The 13,178-nt window shown below is 42.9% G+C and overlaps 1 protein-coding gene across 5 annotated transcripts in view; it reads right to left on the bottom strand.

The window, feature by feature from the left end:
• The window catches only part of DPP6 (dipeptidyl peptidase like 6), a 783,790-nt gene that overhangs the window by 496,303 nt on the left and 274,309 nt on the right, over positions 1 to 13,178 (bottom strand). The window lies entirely within an intron of this gene.

Genomic DNA, 13,178 nt, shown 5'->3' with positions numbered 1-13,178 from the left:
TAACTTTTACCACTATAACTACACCAAAATCATTTTTGTTTCTTTGGGTGTTGAGTGCCCTTCGCTCCTGTTGATTTCAGTAGAAACTGAGGATGTTCAATGCCTGGCAGGAGATGCTCAGTGTCTTGCAGGACTGGAATCTTTCTTTTACAGTGCTTTGTTTCAAGACCTACAGTACCTGTTTTAGCTTTGTTCTTTATTTTCAGACTGAAAACATCTTCCTCTCCACCCCCGTTCTGCAAAGCTATTGAAGTTTCACAACATGTTCCCATGAATTCCCAAATACAATATATTACCATGTTGTCTTACTTGTAAGTATCAAACAGTAACATCAGGAAAATGCATGTTATTGCACTTCTCTAATGGCACACCAGATGGTGATGCTCTGATTCATACAGGCTGAACACTAGCACTGGTTGGGAATTTTCCTCTGAAATGTTTTTTTTTTTTTTTAATGACAAATACAGTTCCTGCAAAATCAAAATTTTCCATGGGAAAATGTCAATTTTGCAAAAATGTTTCCATTTTCCATCAGGAAAACTGAAATGAAACCTCGTGATTTGTCAATCCAAATCAAAATGTTACATTTTGGATCACTTTGACATTAAAGCTTTGTGGCAGTTGTAAAGTTCAAGGGCCTCATTCCCCTAGTCTTCTCTGTCTCCTTGGATGGACAGCATTTCCTATGATGCACCATAGTTGCCCCTCTAGTTAAACTGACAATGTAGTATGTTGTATGAGTCACATGACCAGTGTGCACCAGGAAGATGTAGTCCAGCCAAAGGAGAATGGGGGCATGAGGTTTCAGAACTATATCTTCCATGAGGCACTGCAGGAGGCTCAAAGAGACACAGATTAATGGCGAACCAAACCAAAATTAACTGTTTTGATTCCATTGAACAACCTGGAATGAAACTCCATGATTTGGGAATGTCGAAATGTTTCTTTACAGTTGGATGCAGAATTTCCTGACATTTCTGAACCAAAATGATTGTCAGCTTTCTATTCTGTGAAAAATTTTGATATGTTGTCCCAATTTGGGATTTAGACAAATTTAAAAATATGAGCCTTTCCTTTGGGACAAAAGTTTTGCTTTCAAACCGGCTCTACACACCTTGAGTATCTGTTCTTCTTCCAAGCTCCCACAGTACCTGCCAAAGCCTGTTCATTGCATAGTGTACTAGGATACAGTCATTTAAAACACATCTTTTTAACACTAAGGGTGATTAACTATTGGAATAAACCACCAAGGGAAATGGTAGATTCCACCACCAATGGGCCAACGGGAGCTGTGAGGACAGTGCTGGGGGCGGGGGCAGCACCGCCTCCCCCCCTGCCAGGGGCACACAGAGACTTGTCAGTACCCAGCCACTTCTGGGAGCGGCGAGGGGTCAGGGCAGACAGGCAGCCTACACCTGGCACCCCCCTCCCACACTCTAACCCCATGCCCAGGTCAGAACCCCGTCCTGCACCCAAACTCCCTCCAAGAACCCACAAACCCTCCTGCACCCCAATCCTCTGCCCCAGCCCAGAGCCCCCTCCTGTTCATATTCAAAGTCAAATAGCAGAAGTCGCATTAAAAGTATTAGTCAGTAGTAATAACTTTAATATGTTTAATTATTATTAGTTGATAAATTCTAACTCTACAAGTAGCTTTGCATGTGATGCGGCTCTTGAAATATTTTGGTCAAAGACAAAACCAAAAAAATGGCTCCACTTCTTTGAAAGGTTGACGACCCCTGGACTAGATGATCCAATAGTTCTTTTTTAACTTTAAAATCTATGAACACAAGTGTGCTTTCAACACCCTTAGCACCCATAAAACTTGCCCACCTCTACTAAAGTGCACCTTAAAAAATAAATTTTGGATGCACAACTACATTTAAAAAAAAATTGTGGTGGCCATGCTTGTTGCCATGTCATTACATTTACTACGGGGCTAAGACTAATTATACTGCAATGATATGCAACAAACACCACAACAAGATTTCCAAGTCAGGGGACCTTTGGACTTAAAACCCTTTAGCCAGTCAGCTGAAGGAATTGATCACTTTGTCGTGACCGGTTAATTAATGAGAGGTCAGGGCTGGGGCAATCGGGGGAGAAGGGGGGGCGAACAGGATACCCCCCCGGGCAGTGGCACCCACCTCTTGGAGCCCGGTCCAGAAGCCAGACACTGCTCTCTGTCAGGTGTCAGCAGCTGAGCAGAGAGCAGAGAGCAGCTCCTCCATGTGGCTCCAGCCATAGCTGTTGCTCTTCCCACCCCCCAGTGGAGTCAACCAGACTTTTAGCATCCGGTCAGCTGTGCTGGCCAGCCACTGCCAGGTTCCCTTTTTGCCAGATGTTCTGGTTGAAAACTGGACAGATGGCAACCCTAAATAAATTGCTAAAGAATAATAATCACTATTTATATTATGGTAGCACCTAGAGTCCCTTACTGAGACTAGGGGCGGCTCCAGGCACCAGTGCAGCAAACGCATGCCTGGGGCGGCAAGCCGCGGGGTGTGGCGTGCTGGTCGCTATAAGGGCGGCAGTCAGGCAGCCTTCGGCTGCATGCCTGCAGGAGGTCCGCCAATCCAGCGGTTTCGGCGGCAATTCAGCGGCAGGTACGCCGAAGCCGCGGGACCAGCAAATCACCCACAGAAATGCCGCCGAATCAGCGTGACCGTGGACCACCCGCAGGCATGCCGCCAAAGGCCGCCTGACTGCAGTGCTTGGGTTGGCAAAAAACATAGAGCTGCCCCGACTGAGACTGGAACCCATTGAGCTAGGTGCTGTACAAATACATAGTATAAGATTGCCCATGCCCTGAAGAGCTTACAATCAAAACAGACAAGATAGATAAAGAATGGGAGGGAAACAGAGGCCCAGAGACGTGAAGTGACTAGCCCATGGTCAGTGGTAGAAACCAGGTCTCCAGAGTCCTATTCCAGTGTCCTACCATTAGCCCACACTGCCTCTCTGATATAATGTTATCACACTTGATTTCGCATGTGATTCTTCCTAACGTCATTTCTGGCAACTGCTTTAAATGCAGGGCCCATTTCTCCTCCCACTGAAATCTCCACAATTTCCACAACGCAGAATCCAATCCTAAATGATTCTTTAAAAACTTCTTATATGACAAGGAAAAGGAGGGAATGGAAGAGTTTGGTGTGAGGAGGGAGAAAGAAATTTTATTTTAGAGCTCCCACAAAGGATGAGAGAGAGAAAGGGGCTCTCGCTTGCCTGCTTTTACTTGATTAAATTAAATGTTTATCAAACAGCATCTTGCATTAGTCCATTGGTTTTCTCAATCACTCATCACTCTGACTAATACCACCAGAGAGGCTGTGTAAGTTTTAATAATACAGTGCTGTCACTTGCAGAAAGCAGTTTGTTAGTAAATAGCTGTAATTTTAGGGAGGGGCTGAGGAGTACCGTAATTCTCCAAATAACATACAAGATTAACAGTACAGCTGTTTTGTTAGCAGCAGCCTAGGTATGATAACAACAATGTCGGAAGACAGCAGCAATGGTATGGGATTGTCATGCAGTGACACTGCCCAATGCCAAGTCAAACTTACAATGAAAAAGAAAAAATAAATGGGGTTTATGGGGTTTAGAATGGAAGAGCAGAGCTGAGAGCAATGATCATAAGTGATCCAAAAGCTATAAGTCCCTCTATGGCTTTGATCACTTTAAATAATCCATGGGTATTTTTATAGCTAGAAAGGTATCAGATTTTTAACAGCCTAAACAATCCACTATTACAAAACTAAACATTACTTAAGACATGGATGGCTCATTCCCTCTCTTGCACCTGTTAGCCCCAGTGAAGTGTATTCAGTGATTAATAATCTACCACCCAGGCTGCGAACATTTTCTTCTTATCATGTCTCTATGGACAGAAATGTGACTGGCCCAGTTTCCAGGGTGCTGTTGCATTCTTTCATGTATATTAAAAGAAAATATCACTGGGACTCAGGAGACCTGGGACCTATTCCTGGCTCTGCGACTAGCCTACTGCATGACTGTGCGCAAATCACTTCACCTCCCTATGCCTCAAGTTCCCCGTGTGTAAAATGGGGATAATGATACCTTCCTTTGTAAAGTACTTAGTGGTTTTCATTAGTAGACCTCAATCTAAGTGCTAGGTATTATTTAGAAACACTATTTTTAGCCTGAATGGTTGCAAAGAAATCCTTAAGCCTGTGAATTGAGTGAATGCAGCAAGGTCTATCTATTTGTAGATAGACCTTGCTGCATTCACTCAATTCACGGATTAAGCAGTTCAATTCATCTCAATAGGTTGTTAACCCTGAAACGTAAAGATAACATTGGAAATATCAACGTTGTTAACTATTTCACTGCTGATCACTTTAGCAGAAAAATCCAACAAATGTATTATCCTACGATCCTAAAATGCCTCCCATGCCTTTTTGTTGCCCAAAGCCCCCGATGTCTCTTACCAAAATCTCCAGCTTCCACCCTGCCAACTTCAGGAAGGCATTCATGAATTGCAAATACAAAAATCTGTGCTACGCTGAAAACAGAAAAGGTAAGGGACAATAGATGTTATTTAATATCAAAATCCTGCATTAATTGTAGTCTTCCTTTGCATATTTAAATCAAGAAAAAAAGTCTCTTTTTGAATGTTTCTGGAGTTGCTGCATTAATGTGCTATAAAAACCGAGAACCCTTGCTCAGAATTTACGCCTAATTTGGCATGGAGTACAAGCCCACACCTATAGAGGTCACTTGAAAGTAGACTCAGGCTAGGTCTACACTACCCGCCTGAATCGGCGGGTAGAAATTGATCTCTCAGGGATCGAATTATCACGTCTCGTCGGGATGCGAGAATCGATCCCCGAATTGACACGCCTACTCCACCAGCGGAGGTAGGAGTAAGCGCCATCAACAGGGAGCCGCGGAGGTTGATTTTGCCACCGTCCTCACAGCGGGGTAAGTCGGCTCCGATACATCGAATTCAGCTATGCTATTCGCGTAGCTGAATTTGCGTATCTTAAATCGACCCCCCCTGCATAGTGAAGACCTGCCCTTAGGCTCAAAATAGATTTCAGAGTAGCAGCCATGTTAGTCTGTATCCGCAAAAAGAACAGGAGGCACCTTAGAGACTAACACATTTATTTGAACATGAGCTTTCGTGGGCTATGCATCCGAAGAAGTGGGATAATAAATATATTTGTTAGTCTCTAAGGTGCCACAAGTACGCCTTGTTCTTTTTGCTCAAAATAGAGAAAGGTGTATAGATGTATTTTAGCAGTATTATGTGTGTTCAATTAGAACTCTGGCTCAATCCTATACAGCAAAAGCAATTGTACAAGTAATAAAATTCGCTTCGAGATTTTTCTTTGTGGCGTGTGTAGATTTGGAAAAAGAGCTGGGCTTTCTTAAAGATTCGGGGTTTTAGAAATGCAGCTCCGCAGCTGGCGGAGTCAGGTGAAGCAGTAGACCCCAAGGAGCTAAGAAAGTCCATAGAAAACAAGGCTGTTGAACGTTTATCTAGTAAAAGACAAATAGGAGGAGCCAAGAAGAATATCAACCTGCATACAAGGGGTGATTGCAAGCTTTATCTTCCTGTTCTGATTGGTTTCTTTGGGCAATGTCAATGTCAGCCCGGGCTATTCTTGAAACGTTTGTAGATAAAATACACCTTATCTGGCTGAAGTGATATTTCTGCACTCGATTGTTTTCCTTTGTCTGGAGAGTTACCCAAGAAATGTCACCATGCCAGTTTCTACACTATGTGACTGAAATAAATCACTGTGTACTCCAGCGTCTCTCTTTCAATAGTATGTGCAGTCCTTTTATAAAGCTCTCGAAAACACAATGTAGTTTAATTCAGCAGTAAACAAGTTTTTTTTAAAAGTGGGCTTTTGATTTTGGGTGCCTCAGTTTCTGCCTCTCCAATACCGTGGGTTGCATTTTCAGGGTTGCTGGGCACCGGAAGCTCCCACTGGTTTCACGACTTCAAAACACCTGACTGTGGGTGTCTCAAGTTGAGCCTCAAAATCAGAGATAATTTCTTGAAAAGGTATATAACAAATCCTTCTATGTGTCTTCCTTTGTTTGGTCAATTAAGAGCAACAAAATGGAGGAATTGAGAAACTGTCTTACTCCTTCATAATTACTATTGGAGGAAAGAGTAAAAGCTATTCAACCTATTGGGGGTCACTGACAACTTCTACAGTCCAAAGATGCCATCTGTTACTTATCTCCCCTTCAATAATACCTTATTCCCCAAGTGGGACTACTTGCAGGGTAAGTTAGTACTTGAGGAGGTAAAGGAGGCAATATCAGGCCCCCGCTAATTGGTGGGGAGCACTAAGACATTTTGCATTATACTATCACATTGGGAATACAGAGGATACTACAATCTCAGGCATTAGCAGGAGCTCACTAAAAATGTTCTACCTCTGACTCCTCTGACAGCGCAGACTGTTGCTCTCTCTTAATATTGCTCCAAAAACAACCACTTTCAGAAAACTGTGGGCCTTGGAATGTGATTACAGTTTTAATCTCTCTGAACATGTCAGATGACATCATGTTATCCCCTAAAATAATTGGGGGCAGATGCTGACACCCTCGCCCAAACAGAATAGGACCTTACTCCACAAGCAGCCCCACTGATTTCACTGGGAATGTGCCCAGCGGAAGGCAATACTCACCATGAGTGAGGATATCAGAATATAGCCCTGGTTCGGGGAGCAGTACTTCTTAGGAATACAGAAAAAGAAAGTTATGGAAATCATCCCAAGTTCTGGAGATTCACAACATTTGTTCAATAGCTTTGGACTCCTCAAATAATTGTATACTTAGTAAAATACAGCAGATAGAAGAACTCTAACCAGAATGTTATATAAATCTATTATTCCATTTAGTTTAATTAAATGCTTGTCTAGCATCATTGAGAATAGTTCCTGCTGGAGAAGTACATTTTCTGTCAGTATGTATTATATTAAATATTTTGGGTTGTATCTCATATAGACTTACGTTTCAGCTATGTAGGTTTTTAATGAACTTCTCTAGTATACGTTAAATATTAGTAGTCTGTACCTCTTCTACGCACACAAAGCTCAGTTCGCATGAGACGAGCATAAGCCAAAAAGTACACAGATCAGAATGATCCAAACCCAAAATATACAGGCGAGTCTCATCTTACGCGGGGGGGCCGTTCTGCAGTCAGCGCGTAGAGCAAAAACCACGTATAGTTAAAATTACATTGAGTTGAATGGCGGGCGGAATCGCCCGCACTACAAGTACAGTATTAAAATAGTTATTTTTCTCTTTTTTTTGTTTTTGTCGACTGTGCAAAGCTGAAATCGCGCATGTTAAATGCGCGTAAGATGCGACAGACCTGTAGTCACTAGAAGCAGAAAGTTTAAATAATGATAGGACTTTTTCCTAAACAGGTTAAGTGTCCTGGCTACCAGCTCCGCCCCATTGAAGGCAATGCTGTATGGTACAGTGAGAGTATGTCTAATGTTGCCCTTGAATCTTTAAGGGAGTGGAGTGAGAAGTCCATGTCAGCACTGAAGAGCTTGGGCCCTGGAGCTCTGTACTTCTCTTGGGAGTCTAGGAGACTGGAGCCAAGATGCTTGCCACATAACTACTGTAGTGGCTAAGGACCTTTTGATGCCAAGCGGTGTCAGATGGTACTGAAGTGGGCGCTTCCCTGTATTGCCTAGCAGAAGACTTCCCAGACTGAGGCTTCTTAGGCAAGGCAGATACCTCAGTATGGGTTTCAGCCGGAGCCTCAGCGGTGCCCTTTGTGGAACACGAGGTCTCCCGGGAGCCAGATTTATGGGGTGACCCACTCTTTTCTTAGACTCCCTGGAAGGAGAAAAGGGCTTCTTTTTCTTCATCTCCAAAACTGCTGCTGGGGGTCCGGCAATCGCTGGAGCAGCCTGAGATGTTGAGGCCAATGTAGCGGGGAGGAGGGAAGTGGATCCTGCTGGAGTAGGGAGCGTTCCATTGAGAGGAGCTTCAACCTAGCCTCTCTGTCCTTTGAAACCTGCTTTGAAACCCCATGCAGACCTTACACTTTGACGGGATGTGGGTGTCTCAGAGACCATAAACAGCTAGAGTGCCCTTTGCTCTGGGGAAAAGGCCTGTGGCAGCGCTGGAACTCTGGGGTTTTCAGCATAACCCAGGGAAGTGCCGAAGCAGTAAATAAAAAGTCCAGACAATGGGAGGCGAGGACCCTCCATGTCAAAGCACAAATGTGCTGAAAATGAGAAAAAATAACAGCTAATGAAATAAAAAATTAAGAAAATAAAAAAGTAATGGTTCGCTGTAAGTGAGAAAAGGCAGGATGCTGAGAACAGCTGATGCCAATAGTGCTCCATCTGGATCCACAGGCAGCTCAGAAGGCATTGAGTGATGGCAGGTCCGCACCTCCTTATATGTCCGCATATGGGAGCATGTGGTGCTGCTCTGGTCAAAAGTGCATGGCACGTACATATCCTACAGGGTTGCACCCATACAGACATGTACTCGAAGAAGAACCATCTGCATCTGTTTGTTATAAAGTGTTGATAATAACTGCCAGTTGGGATGAGGTGCTGAACCAGTGACTTTCATGAATTCTGCAGGAAATTTTAATGTAGTTGATTGCATACTCTCTAAACTGATATAATTTAGATTTGCACTGCATTCTCGTGCTAAACCCCTGGATCATCACTGTAAATATATGCTGATAAGTTAAACACTGCAAATAGGTGCAATATGTTCCCCACCATTGCCAAGTGATAAATCAGCAGGGGTGGCAGAAATCTTTGATCTGGAGAAGGAGGAGAGGAGTAGATGGAAAGGTTGAAGTAAGGGAAAGTAGGGAAGGAACATGGCTGGGTAGGATGAAACAAGGGAAGTAGAGAACAAGAGGAGAATGATAGAAGGTACAAAACCCAAGACAAGGACTGAGCATCAAGAGAAAGAGAGATGGGCAGTAACAATGGAAGGAAAGAGATAGGGCAGAGAGAAAAAAAAAAAAGAAAAGAAATGGACAAAAAAAAAGACTTCTAGGTAGGGACCTTGTCTTATAATGAATGTATTTGTATTACAGTGCTCCAAATAGAGCATTACATTGGGTACCGTAAAAACATACAAGATGACCCAACCCCTATCTGAAAGAGGTTACAATCTACATTTAAGACAGAAAATGGGCTTGATCTTTATCTGGAAAATGCCCAGTACAATTCGGAAAGAAAAGGTGCATGAGGTAATATATTTTATTAGACCAACTTCTGTTGGTGAGAGAGACAAGCTTTCAAACTATATAGAGCTCTATAATTTGGCACATATAAAATAATAAAGGAAGGGGATTAGGACACACAGACTATAGAAGAAGGGAGAAAAATGAGGCTGGATATAAAAGGACAGACCAACCAGTGGAAGGAGAAGAAAGAGGAGGAATGAGGAAAAACACAAAGGGAGGGTCAACAATAGAGCTAGTTGAAAAATTTTCTATTGAAAACATTTTTCAATGGAAAATTACCTTTTTTTCCCCAAACACACTTTTTGTGGAAATTTTTCAGTTCTTACCAGTTTTTCAGTGACAAAACAAACCGCGAAAATATAAATGGGTGATTTTTTTTCATTCCCTGCCCCCTTTTTCCCTCACTTTCCTCCTTTTCCCCCCAACTGTAAAAGGGAGGAAAAGGGACAGAAAGCCAGGAAAAACAAACAGACCAAAACCATTTGGTGGGGTGTCAAAAAGGGGGAGGGAAATGGGGGAAAATTTTTAAAAACAATTTTTTTCAAAATTTCTGGCAAAAAATTTCCAGCCCTAGAAAGAAGAGAGAGAGAGAGCTCTCAGTCTTCTCCCCAGCAAAGGGAAGGCAATAGGCACTATGAGAGATTTGCAAGCTGGTTCCTTAAATGTTGCTTTCTCCTGGAACAAGCTGTTGCTCACTTTGCAGACAAGAATAGCACTTTGTTTTGGGATTTGATTTGATTTTTTGCCCAGTAATAGCTAACAATTCTCCTAATACTGTGTCTGCACTTTATTAACATCAGGCTGTAATTCTCATAACTACTCTGCAGCAGAGAGTCATTTCCTCTAGTGAATTATATATTAAATGTTTCTACTTCCATACAAAATGCCAGTGCACTTGTAGACAAGGAGTAATTCTACAGACAATTGCCAGATTGATATAGCTTTTAGGGGGTATCAATAATGAGGACGGATTGGATTGAGTTGGACTATACCATTTAGAGTCTGAAAGATTTTAAAAAGCTGTACGGGATCATTATAGAAAAAAGAAATGCAAATCTCAGCTGAAAGCAACATATTTGAAAACAAGAGGTCATCAGGGGAAGTTAACAAGTGGCTCTGGCTTGACAGTATTTATTTCCAACTTGAAGGTAGGGTAAAAGTCAACAAAGGGCCCGGGCTTTCATTTTGTTCTGTGTTCATACAGCACCTAGCACAACGGGGTCATGATCCAGGAGCGGGGCTCCTAGGTGCTACTGCAATGCAAATAACAGACAATAATCTCAGTGTGAATCATGAATTGACTAGACAGAAGTCAAAGGAGTTACTCTGTATTCACACAGAATAGTGACCAAACCTGGGCCCAAAAACAAAGCATTTTAACACGAAATGCTGGCATTTTTTGGAGAAGGCGATTCAGAGGCTAGTCACCCTCTGCATTGTGGGCAGGGAGATAGCTAACTCGTGACTTTCTGCCTAACTAGAGTTTTAATGACTCCTACATACCTTGCACACATTCTTGCTGCTTTGAAAATGTCTGCATTTAAACAAGCTGAAAGGACTGACATTTTGGTAAGTGATATTTTCGAATACTCTAAATAGAACCATTGTGACATGGAACCGACAATCAGGAACGAAACTGAATTGTCATTAGTAGGCCCCTACACCAGAAATGCTGCCATTGCTTAAGTAGGCTGCTTACCCACAGGGAGTGCCAGATTCCACGCTTCCCCATTGTTGCAACATAAGACAGTCAGGCTCATAAGAAAACCATCTGGAGGATGAGATCTGATCTCAGCTAGCCACAGAAGAAAATGCAAAGGGTGGGGAGGTGTATAGACCGAAATGCTTCTCCCTGGCTGATAGCTCCATTCATGCTCAAAGGGTTGATAAGAACCTGGAAGGTTGAAGATTTCCCTTCTCAAATAGCAATCATGGGGGAATCTCTTCCACTCAGGACAGCCCCTTCTCCTTCATGATTCAAAGAGTGGGGGCTCACCTACCACCTCTGATAACTGAGGGCAAGAGACCCCCTTGGTAGGAGTGAACATAAAAACAGAAACAGTCGCAACTCAAACCCAGTCCAAGACTCAGTTCTCTTTTTTTGCCTAATGGAAAACACACAGGCCCTAGAATTGCATTAAGTGCTGTGACCAACCCGCCCCACTGACAGGGTGAGGGTAGGAAAAGAGGGAGAGGGGTAGAATTAGGAGCTGTGGTTCACAGGAGATGGGAAACTCATTCCCCAAGTGAAGAGCTGCTTCCCCCCACCCACCCACCCACCCACCCACCCACACCCCTCATTTTGACCTTTGCACAACCTTTCCTTTGTATGTCAGCTTGATGCAAAGGCCTCATACACTGACTGCTGGGGGCTAGGTGACCCAGAAAGACACACACCATTTTGTCTTCTTAGTTTTGTTCTTTCTAGGGATCTTCCGAAAGGATATAAAAGCGTGGAAGGAAACAGAAGGGTAGGTGACAGAGTGCTGGGAACCAACAGCTGAGCCAGCATTCTGGTCACTGAAACATCAATTAATTCCCCCCAGAGTGAACCGGGCCGGGATGTACTTACAGGATTAGAATGGACTGAGGGAGGACTAACAAGCAAATTGGCCCATTAACACGGGAGGTATAGGAAGGCATGGGAAGGAAATGCATGGGGAGAGAGAGGCAAGCTAGCAGAACTAGAATCAGGACTAGAAAGGTTCTCTGGGTAGAGAGAGCTCTCCTCTCTCCTCTCGTTGGCAGAAAATTGAGGAGATAGTGCAACCATAAATAATTATGGTGTATAGATCAGTCAGATGGTGAAACGAGCAAAACATGAATAAACTGCACTGGGGTATCTAACAACTGAAGATCTCCAAGTATGTGTAGACAGTGCAGAAGACAGGAGAAGGATGTCTGCGGTCACAGACCCCAATCAACAACTCCACTCCTCAGGCACAGTGGGACTATATCTACCACAAGCGTAAAGCTTCCTCGTACAGGAGACTAAGCATTCTCAGGGGGCCAGACAACACTGTGAAATTAGCTCCTGACAGCATCTCAGATGAACCACAAATTCCACCAGCATCTATTTCGAATGCCAGGGACATTTCTTTGACTGTCTCTTCACTATCAAACCACAGAACATACCACATGTTAAAGAAAATAACAATATTTTCGAACTCAACACCCAATTTTCCCCCTGGCAAAAGGAAGAGAGAAAAAAGGAAAGAATTGCACATAGCAGATATTAGTCATGTCACTTACTGCACTTCCAGAAGGCGCTCAGATGCCCTGGTGATGGGTGTAGTATTAGAACCAGAGTAAAATATTATATTAAAACTCCCAAATGCTAGACATTTCATCCCTGTGTTGTCCGTGGTAAACCTGATACTATATTAGGTATGATTGAATGCTTTAATATAAATGTTTTGGGTTGTTGTTTTTTTCTTTAAACTCTCCAAAGCTTGTATTAACTAGAAGGTGGAAAATTTTAATTTAATGGAGATATTCTATCTCCTAGAACTGGAAGGGACCTTGAAAAGTCATCAAGTCCAGCCACCTGCCTTCACTAGCAGGACCAAGTACTGTTTTTGCCCCAGATCCCTAAGGGGCCTTCTCAAGGATTGAACTCACAACGCTGGGTTTAGCAGGCCAATGCTCAAACCACTGAGCTATCCCTCCCCCTATTAGTCAAAATGTATTGACTAATTATAATGATACACAATAATCATGTTAAATTGGGTATCTAGAGTAGAGGGTATATTTAAGGATAGATTAATGTGTGAATGATGTGTCGTGGCAATATTTGTAATAAACAAAAGAATTAATACTAGCAATATTCATTTGGAAAAGTTGTGCGCTACCTAATGGAGCTTTAATATAAGAGATGGATGAACAGTTTCAGAGAAATGCAAGTCTAACAGAAATCCAACCCAAAGCAAGTACATTACAGTACAAAAATCCCTTCTTA

The sequence above is a fragment of the Chrysemys picta genome, chromosome 2, assembly GCF_011386835.1.
Source record: "Chrysemys picta bellii isolate R12L10 chromosome 2, ASM1138683v2, whole genome shotgun sequence".
NCBI lineage: Eukaryota > Metazoa > Chordata > Testudines > Emydidae > Chrysemys > Chrysemys picta.
Note: the sequence above shows the minus strand (reverse complement) of the source record. Positions and strands in the feature narration are given on the sequence as shown.